This window comes from Pogonomyrmex barbatus, unplaced genomic scaffold, assembly GCF_055798465.1.
Source record: "Pogonomyrmex barbatus isolate J1 unplaced genomic scaffold, ASM5579846v1 scaffold19, whole genome shotgun sequence".
In the NCBI taxonomy this organism is placed as follows: Eukaryota; Metazoa; Arthropoda; class Insecta; order Hymenoptera; family Formicidae; genus Pogonomyrmex; species Pogonomyrmex barbatus.
In genome coordinates, this window is record NW_028297115.1 from 2278505 (window position 1) to 2290158 (window position 11654).

The window sequence follows — 11654 nt, forward strand, 5'->3', positions numbered from 1 at the left end:
CCTTCGCTGCGGACATTCGCTTTACAAAATATTTTCTCTGACTTACATTAGAAGACAGATCGAATACGTTCGCATGGTTGCTGTTTGTGCTGGCGTGTCAGTTGACTGCGTGTAGTAGTGCGTGTCGGTGTGTCGGTGAAGCGTCCTCGCTGCCTGTGTCGATGTACACGGTCGACGCTGGCTGGCTCTCGGTGCTCGTGGACTCTCTGGTTGTTGCTCCGCTGCCACTGGACACTCGTTGTCATAGGTCGGCACTCTGCTGACTTTTACACTATACTGCTACAATTTTCGTGGGCGGCTTATTTTTTGATGGGGCCTTTTCCGTCTATCTTTTTCCTATAGGTTTTGTATTTCCGATTTACAGGAAATTTAATTTTTCTGCCTGCAGCTTGTAATCTATTACTGTAGGTCTTATTTTTGTTTTTTCAAGAAAATTTTTCCCTTCTTCTGCCCGTAATGCAATGCGTTGGGGCTTACTTGTTTGATTCTGCTGGCTTGATCAACGATGATCCTCTCAAATTGTTATTCTTCGGGATGGTTTTGACAATCCCACCGCTGCCACCAAATGTTGTACCCCGGATGGGCTACGACGTTAATATTAGGGATAGTCGAGTTCGTTAAGCCTAAGGAGTTGGGACTCCGAGCAGGATCAAAAGAATGTAGGGATCTTTTTGAATTCATTAACACACACTTTCTTTATTTTAACTGATTTATTCTCACAAGTGCACAAATGCTTGATATATTAACGATTATATTTTACACACAGTTAAACATCATCGGGTGACTCGGTGCGTATCGCGTTACTCTGGCGGCCGACGACTGAATATGTCACCTGAGATGCTGATAGTACGGCTCGCGGGAACTTCGCTACGAGATTCGGTAATATCTCGTGCGATTATTATAAGTCCGATTCCAGACGACACGTAATTTTCGACTCTGCCTTGTATGGTCGATTATATAGACTGGTCGATCAGCATGGCCTGATCAGCATTCTGATCGATTGATCGCGTGATATTGATTGACCAATATCACGCCTGGTTCGATCAGCAAATTGAGGAATTTGTTGATAGACTTTTCGCAAATGTTCGCAATGTTCTCGCGCGATGCATTTCTGCGGTCTGTCGAAAAACTGATCGCAATTTTGGCGATCACGCATTTATGTCGTCTTTCGAAAGACTTTTTCTGATTTCATGCGGATTAATTTTGTTGCCATGCGGACTACTTATTATTAGTTGTAGGTCTGGCTACAACAATATATATATATATATATATATATATATATAAAATATACGTATATTAAAATAGTATTGTATGTAACAATATATATTTACTTGTAGCATGGCATATACATTAATGGATATTAAGAATATTAGCTATTTTATCGACATTTTAGTTCTAGCAACATGTATTCCTACCGAAGTTTGGTTTGCACATTATGCGCAAGTGTTTGCATTATCGCAAAACCATTAACAAAACTCACAAAAAAGGGAGAGAAATTCGAATGGACCGAAAAACAGCAAATGCATTTGATACGCTAAAAAATAAATTAACAACGGCACCGATATTGAAATATCCGAACTTTACAAGAGAATTCCTTTTAATCACGGACGCATCGGACTATGCAATAGGAGCCGTCTTATCGCAAGGCGAGGTAGGTCAAGACCAACCCGTCGCGTACGCCAGCCGTGTACTATCACGAGCGGAACAGAATTATAATACGACTGAAAAGGAATTACTCGCAATAGTATGGGCAGTAAAACATTTCAGATCTTATTTATACGGGACAAAATTTAAAATAATTACTGATCATAAACCATTAATATGGTTATTTAACGTAACAGATCCCGGATCACGTTTAATCAGATGGAAATTAAAGTTAGAAGAATATGATTACGAAATAATACATAAAGCTGGAAAAGCGAACGCTGACGCATTAAGTCGTAATGTGGCAACAATAATAGAGAAACAACAAACTGACGACGTCGCGTCAGAAAAGCAATATGAAGAACGAAATAAACAATAACAATACAATAAGATACTCTTTTTTTTCACAAAAACACTTTGTATATCCTGTATCAATTAGCAGCTCGTTAATAATAATTATCGCTATCGTAACAATAATAATTGTAATAAGAAAGAAAAAACAAACTGAAATAATGACTCATGCAGTATAGATCGCGCCGTTAAAATAAGCGAAAGTACTCGATTCTAAGCAAACGATTATAACAAAAAATGTATCGGAAGAAAAATTATGTAAAAAAGCGAAAATTTCGTACCTCGGTTTTCTTTTACTAACGAGGGGGGGGGGATGTTGCAGCCAGACTTACAACTATAATAATAATAAAAGTAGTCCGCATGGCAACAAAATTAATCCGCATGAAATCGGAAAAAGTCTTTCGAAAGACGACATAAATGCGTGATCGCCAAAATTGCGATCAGTCTTTCGAAAGACCGCAGAAATGCATCGCGCGAGAACATTGCGAACATTTGCGAAAAGTCTATCAGCAAATTCCTCAATTTGCTGATCGAATCAGGCGTGATATTGGTCAATCAATATCACGCGATCAATCGATCAGAATGCTGATCGGGCATCGACCAGTCTATATAATCGACCATACAAGGCAGAGTCGAAAATTACGTGTCGTCCGGAATCAGACTTATAATAATCGCACGAGATATTACCGAATCTCGTAGCGAAGTTCCCGCGAGCCGTACTATCAGCATCTCAGGTGACATATTCGGTCGTCGGCCGCCAGAGTAACGCGATACGCACCGAGTCACCCGACGACGTTTAACCGTGTGTAAAATATAATCGTTAATATATAGCATCTGTGCACTTGTGAGAATAAATCAGTTAAAATAAAGAAAGTGTGTGGTAATGAATTCAAGAAGATCCCTACATTCTTTTGATCCTGCTCGGAGTCCCAACTCCTTAGGTTTAACGAACCCAACTATCCCTAATATTATCCCTAATATTAACTATATGTCGTAGCCCATCCGGGGTACAACAATATATATATATATATATATATATATATATATATATATATATATAATATTATATTATATTATGACATAGTAAGTTTCCCTTCATTTGCTTGTATGCTGACACTAACTTCGTCTCTGACACATTGCTATCATGAAAACAAAGTTTTACATGTTCCCTTAATGGTCTTTTTTTATTATTAATTAAGCTAAAGTGTTGCATTATTTGTATTCAGCATAAATTCTTAAATATGAATAGAAATTAAAAAAATATTTTATTTTATTAAAAATAAAAAATTAAAATTTATTAATATAATAATTAACAGTATATATACCAAATACAAAACTTATTGCATCAAATTCCTGGATATTTTTATGCTCGGCTAGTAATAATATTGCGTAAGTTAGACCCATTGCTACGGTATCATGACCCTGTAATACAAAAACTTTTTTAAATTGATTTCTGCATTATGTGCAGCCTATTTATGATACATTATTAAAATTAATTATAAAATACTCCTTTTTATTTAATATTCTTTTTCTTTATTAGATATTTACAATTATATGCCTTTATATATACATATATATATATATATATATATATATATATATATATACATAAAATATAATGAACAATACTATAATCTCTTTCCTTGCTCTTTTTATTTTACTTCTTCTTATTTCTGTACAATATGAATAAAATGTAAATATTTATTTCGAATATGAATGTATCGACTTCTTCTCTAATGTCGGCGTCATCTCAGTGAGCCTTTGATATCAGCAGATCCAACATAGCCAGTCTTTTCTTCACTTAAATAAGTAAAATAATTTGTGAATATTAATTTCATAAAGCAGATATTGCATGTTCTCTGTATACATACTTTCTATCGTCACTATACTTTCGTATCGTCTATTTCAATTTTATCTGTTTTATTTGTAAAAATATTGGCCATCGATGCCTTCATTATATTATTTTCTTTCTGTAATAATCTACGAAAAATGTATTACCATTATTTTAAAATTTTATTATAATATTGCTGTTAAACATATTGTAGTATTAAATAATAGGCTAAGCCAAATAATTTGTTACAAGATTCTTTTCGAAGTTACTGGAGATATAGACTTGAATTTTTTTAATATTAAATACGACGAATGGCTGACATCAGGTGTGAAAAAAAATGTTTAAAGAGGCTTTTAAATGAACAAATGGCATTTCTCATTTTTTTAAATAAAATGGAATATATAATTTTTTTTTATATTTAATTAGTTTTCGTGACAATTTATAACATTTATATGAAATATTTCTCTTTTAGTCTACATTATTAAACAATTACGAAAAGAACACATTTTAAAAGAAAATTTTGAAAATCTAAGAAAATTTAATTAAAATGAAGGATGTATCTCAACTATCCGGTACCGATTTGTTTCTTTTTGAAGCATGTTGTTAAATACGAAAATCTAAGAAACATATTTTTTACCCGTTTCTATTTTAAATACTAGGAGCTTCAAGATTAAGGGGATACTGGACTTGTTTGTATTACCGATAAAACGTAATAATTTGTGTATTGCTCTCATTTTTTATTAATTTTATATATCTGGAAATCCTTTTCCACAATTAAAGTTTATGTATTAATACATGTGTAGCGTATGAATTTCGTATCAAGAACAAAAAAAATTTTTTAAATTTAGATCTTTTTTACCATTTGGTTCCTTAAAATAGCGTCCAAAGCTATCAAGTCGCGTCAATATTTGCTTTATATACAACTTTTACAGCCTGTAGCTACAAAATTGATATTGCCAGACTAAAAAATTACATGAAGAAATAACGTTGAGTTCTTAGAATTAAGCTAGTTACCTAATATAATACAAAAAAGCAATACAAAAATTTGTTCATATGTGTACAAAAATATATGTATGTATGAGTGTATGTATGTATACATATGTATGTATACATAAATGTATCTATATATGTTTAGATATGCATGTATGTGAACATTTTCATCAGAGTTCGCTCGTCAGTCCATAATCCCCTTAAATATTATATAACCATTGTCTAAATTTTACGATTTTTGCTTAAAATTGAATTTAATCTTTAAGCAATGTTTTACTCCATAAAATTCTGAACTGACATGCATAAAAAATATGTGTCTCTTAGAAATTTTTGTGTTTAATAATAAATTTCAAAACTCAAATCGGTGCTGGGCAGTTGCAATATTTTCGTTGTGAGAAGACTATATCAATTAATAGTTTATTACTTCAAAACTTTACAGCCAACAAAAGACTTAATTTAAATATTTCCTTAATCTCATTTATTCATGCATATCTTAACTTAAATCTTATTTTACCTAATCTTGCAATTATACATTAAAAAATTATATATCCAATTTATTATGATTCCTTTTAAGGAAAGATTCTCACAAATTTGAATAACACGATTTTTACTTATTTTTTCGGTGAATCCGTGTAATATTTTCAAATATTTGGCGTGCCTTCTACCCATTGACGTTAATGCAAATATCATATCAAAATCATATAATCATCATATAACCACGGTCTTAACGATCTGCATATTATTATTCAACATAAATTTTAATAAATAATGTATTTTTAACAGATATATTTTTTAAATTGACTATATGAAATTTTTATGTATCTTAACAACTGTATTATAACATTCCATTTTCTCTTTTCGATATTAAAAATAATTATAAATATATCATATAAAATATCGAATCAAAATTGCTATCCATATAAATTACTTGTACATTATAATTTTTCTCATTTCGTGAATTGCTTGGCGATATTGTTCTTGGAACTCACCATTTCTCGTAAAGAAGTGTCCATGGCAGTTTCTAAACACATGAACAAATATTATTTTTAATATTGTAATATTATCAATAATTTGATAATTATATAATGGAAAATAGCTTTTTGATTGAAAACCATTGAAAATCATATCTTCAAGCTTTCTTTTTAAAATTGTATAATGAAATTTTTCAGTTTTTAGAATTATATGTAATTAGTAAGAATTTATGTGAATATAATCGTTGTTTATCTGTACTAAAAAGAACTTTCCTGTTTTATAGATGTATACATTGACTTATCGCATATTGCATTCAACGTGTGATAACTGAAAGAATATTAAGTCATTAATAATCAATCCTTCAATATTTTTCAAAGATTGTGTTAAATGATTTCCTTCGTCAATCAGTATCTCAACGAGTTGTTTTAATATATTAAAATGAAACGTAGGTGTTAGTATTCTTCGCCTTTTTTGCCATTTTGTCCCTGTAATAGAAATAAGATAATATGTTTGTAATCTTAGTATAAAAATTTTAAACCTTGCTCATATTTTAATTAATAAATTTGATACCATAGAAATAATATTTATTAATTGGAGCTAAAATTATATTCTTGTATTACATATTTTTATGCAATATTAAGTTCCATATATCTGTAAAATTATACGTACAAAAAAAGTAGAAGAAGGCCAAGTTTCTGTGCCCTATCTTGTTTAAAAAATTCTGTGTAAAAAAATCAAATTTATAGAAAAATTTCCAGCAGAGAATAAAACATTTTATTGTTTATAAAAAAGATGTAATATCAAAATGTGGCGCCGACTTATCTCAATTGGGTTTTATAAAATAAAAAGAAAATCTTATAAAAATTAAATAATTATAGAATTATCTTTATATGAAAATATAAATCATATTATCATTAGTATAAAAGATTTGATAACACGAAGTTGCGCTGATTTGTAATATTATAAAGTAAAAAAGAATCTTGCAAAGATGAGGTAGCATTTATCGAAGGCTAAAGCCTTGTAATTATCAATAAAAATTAATCAATAAAATTTAATAAAATTTTATCTCTATCCTTATATTTCCATATGACTCATTTGTAGTATAAACATATGTTTGACTATGATACGTTAAATAATAATATAACGTAATATTAATGTTTTATTAAATGTATGTTTTATTACTTTTTATGTTTTTCTTTCCAATTGGCATTTAGGGGAAAGTTGCCAAATGCGTATTGGTCATTTAAATCGTTCCTCATCAATATTTCATATTATTACTTAATGTGTAACGATATGCCCGAGTTACCTCCTCTCGTGATTAGATGGCGAAAAATAATTCCTCGATCCGTCGGGAATATCGACACGGCGATCCTCTGTGATCCCACCTGTCGATAAAATTCACGTAGACCAACGGATGCGATAGTTCACGTGAACAGAATGTAAATAACAACGGACCACCGCTGACCTCGCTACCAACCGCGCCACCGAATGGAATTCGCGAAATCGCCGAGCCCGTTCGATGAAATTCGCGGACCGTTGGCGAAATCATTTGCGGAGTCAGAGCCCCAGAACTCAAATTGCTCCCGATCCATCCTGTTTTACAGTCGACTCGGATATATATGCTGACCCCGACCCCGGATGATTTTCGCCTTTTCTCGGTGAAACAGCGACCAGTGCTGATATCTTTTGCGATCCTAGAATACTATCTAACAGCCAAGAGTTTCTGGCGGATCACTCCTATCTTTGGAGCACGCAAATATTCTCACGAGTTAGAGCGCTTCCTAGTTTCCTAGGCCCTAAAGGCACTTGCATGCAAAATCCATCGCTGATAGGCGACAGAACAGGAGGCTACTTGTCTCTGAGCCACAGCAAATTCAAATCCTGTTCCGAGTTCCGGACCGTAAAATCGTCCAGAAAAGACAATAGCGCGACGTGACAGACGAACAATTGATTGGCAACGCGTCAAACTCCGCGCACCGTCTCACGTCGCGCGCCTATGATCGGGACGCGCCGAATTTCCGCGAACCAGATTATTATGCGATTTCGAGACTTCGCAAATACTTTCGGCGAACAACGCCCGAGATTCTGGAACTTAAAATCGAAATCCGTGTACATATTGTAAATAACAAACGTAATAAGACTATAGTCAGTAAATAATTTCTATCTTAGAATTAAAACTCATTTGTATATCAAAATCTTCTATATTCTATATTTTATTTCTTTTCTTTATCGAATACTCTCTCTCTTCTTGGCAAGCCGGATTGTATGCTATCTTGCGAACCATGAGAGTAACTGTTATAAATGTAAGCAATATTTAGTAACAAAAACATGAAATAAATGAGAAATGAGTAATATAAACAAAAATTTAACAGGTTACATTTTGTTTTGTGAGAGCTAATAATATTTTAAATCAAGTACAATGGTATTAGCCGGCCCACCGGCAAATGCAAGCGCGCAATAAAATATTCTCGCCCGGCAATCATTGTTGATAGACGCGTGAGAAATTGTTTACTTTAAGCGATAATAACTATAGCCAATATATTAAAGAAAATAATTCCTCGCGCGCCTAGCAATGATGATCGCCAGGCGGAAATATCTTACTGCTCGCTTGTATTTGCTAGTGGGCCGGGCTAATACAATCATTTTTAAGAATTAATAACTCGATAATTATCGCGAAAATTGCAAAATGATACAGGACTTTTCTACTCAATTTTACCAGCTCTATCTATATACACGAGAGATGATATGACCAATGCCAGACACTCTGTCCGGCATATATATATATATATATATATATATATATATACATACACACACACACACACACACACACACACACACACACACACAGGGTGTCCCACAATTCGCGACCAAAATTTTTATGACATATTGCTGACTTAAAAATAAGACGAAAATTCTAATACGAAAATGCCGAGGCTGTAATAGTTTTTAAATTAATAGCGATTAAAGTCGACTAATCATAGAGCTAACATTTCGCGCGCTCAGGCATGATGATATAACAAGTGATAAAGGTACTAGCACGAGGACTCTCTTAACGTCAATCGAGATTATTATACAAATATATTGATATGATATTATATTTTTATTGAGAAATTATTTTTGCTTTTTTACGAAACCTATTTGTATATTACATACGTATAATTAATACTGGAACACAAAATAGCAATATCAATTCAATAGCGAGATATTACGACATGTGTTAAGTATCGATATAAATAACGTTGAAATACAATGATAATGAAATATTTCATTAATTACATCATTTAAACATAGAAAATAAGTACATTGCCTATGCATTGTATTTAATCATAATCATAATATAACGAAATGTCAAAATTTGACATATCATAGACAACCTCTCTCGTATTTTTAATTGTTTTTATTCATAAATATGATATTTTCAAAAAAGATATGTTTTAGAAGTTTCAAAGGTCTAGACAACCGGTTACCTAAATCGTATTTTTTGCAGCATGTTACAAATAAGATTATAAAAAATTTGTTATTAGCGAAAGATTAAACGCACAATAATAGGTGGTTAAAACATCAAGCTGTAATTTTTAGTGCTTATCCACATAAAAATCAGTACTAAATACTAGAAAGAGATATGATAAAAAATAACGTAAGTGATACGTATTTGGCAACATCCTAAAATTAATTTTAAAAATTTTCGTTATATTATTTATTATAACTATATTATATTTTCTCATAAAATACATATAAATTTTATATACATACTTTCTCATACAAATATTATTTAAAATCTTTTCTTTGTTAGAATAAAAATTTTTACATTCTAACGATACCTTCACTAGTTAATAGTCCAGTTCCTAATCATGGTTTTAAAAAAGTATATATATATCCTTTTGCAAAATGCTGTTTTGCAGTGCCTAATAATTTTCTAAAATAAGAAATAAGAATATATAAAATAATATTTTTGAATAAATTATATTTTCAATGAATAGTAAAATGAAGAAAGTGAAATATAATGCGTGCAAAAATTTATTCTAAGTACATTGTAAAATTGGACTTAAACAATCATTACAAATAATTTTAAGGATTGTTCTTTATGAATAATTTAATAATTGACATTGAATAGTGCTACTAATAGATATTTGTAAAAATTACTGAAGCAATCTGATATAGTATAATTAATGAAATAAACTGATAAATGATTGATTAATCTTTTGTGTTTTTTATCTCTAAATCATCCGGATGATTTTTTTACAAATATCTATTAGTAGCACTATTCTGGATCATCTGGATAAATGATGACGAAAGGGAAAGGACCTAACCACATCTTATAAATTGGATAATAATTCTTACAATTTATACGCCTCCTAAGTTTCCAAAAATTTTCTAAAATATAAAAAATATAAAAAATAGTACTAAATGATAAAAATATAAACTTTCAATGTATCTATGAAATTATTTTATACGTTGTCAGTAAAATATAAATATAATTGTATTATTTTATTTATTATTGACATTTTTAAGAGAATTAATTTATTTCAATATATGGACTATTCAAGAATAAAAAACATATGATGTCTTCAATCTTCGTAGTCTATTTATTTTTTTTAACTTTTTCTGTATTTAAATATAAAATATAAAATTAAAATTAAAATTAAAATTAAAATTAAAATTTAATAAATATTGTTACATAAATATAAATAGATCTAGAATATATACAATCTGCTTTTGATCAAGCAGTATACACAAATTATAATTCTTCTAATAAACTATTCTTCTAATAATGATCCTATTAATAAGTATTTAATATAATTAAAAATTAATTAATTAAGTAACTATAAAACTAAAATGTAAATATCAAAGAACTTCTACTTGCCTCGTGAAGCCGTACCCAATAATAAAACATGGCCAAACAGTGGAAGTGATGGCACTCGGTATGTTATTAATAAGTCGCCCGAATTTTCCATAATGAAGAATATAATAATATAATAATATAAAAAAAAGACATAATAGAATTAAGTTGATAATCATATTTATGTTTTAAAAGTATAAAATTTCTTCTTTTACTTTATTTCTTTCCTTAATATTTCAATATCAATAACTTATGTTACAATATGCTGTAATACAAAATATAAGATTTTCATTTAATATTATATTAATAATAAAAAACTTATAATGAATTCCATATAATTGTATATAAAATAATGTATAAACATAATTATTTACATATATATGTTTATTTTAAATATCTTACATTATGTAACTTTTCAAAAACTTTTATTTATCATACTTTATAAAAACTTAAATTACTATCCGGAAAAAAATTCCTCTTATTTGTTCATATTAATAAATATATATATTTATACATGGTCATATAAGAAATGGAACTGTGAACTTAAACAATTTTATATGCCTATATATGAGAATATATGATTATATTATTCTTATAAACTCTATTTAAATATGGTCTTATATAATCATATAAAATCTTATATTTTTGTACATTATCATATCTGATCATGTAAAAGTATATTTATGTAATCAAATATAATAATATATGAATATATATAGTCTTATGTTCTTGTATATTAACATATTTGATTTGTGAATGTATATTTATATGATCAAATGTAATCATATATAAACTAATATATTTGAATCTATTCGTAAATTTGTTAGGTATTATATAATATTCTTTTAATACATTATTACAATTTCTATAAATTGTAAGGTATTTAAATAATAAAATTACAATTTGTTACAGAAATAAAGAATTTATTAATATGCTTTTATTACAACGTTTAATTATTTAATTTTATTATGTTTAATTAAATGTTTGAAAATGTTTTATATTTAAAAAATTTTATATAACATT

General features: G+C 29.4%; 1 long non-coding RNA gene and 1 pseudogene across 1 annotated transcript; both read right to left on the reverse strand.

Moving 5' to 3' along the window:
• Nucleotides 1-3633: 3633 nt before the first annotated feature.
• On the reverse strand, nt 3634-5838 carry LOC148936885 (uncharacterized). The gene is made up of 3 exons (XR_016138894.1): nt 5745-5838; nt 3867-3975; nt 3634-3795 (listed from the first exon to the last, which is right to left on the reverse strand). It is a non-coding gene; the product is annotated as an uncharacterized LOC148936885 (long non-coding RNA).
• Nucleotides 5839-6045: 207 nt separating this feature from the next.
• LOC148936886 (cytochrome P450 4V2-like) lies at nt 6046-10810 on the reverse strand (annotated as a pseudogene).
• Nucleotides 10811-11654: the final 844 nt, after the last annotated feature.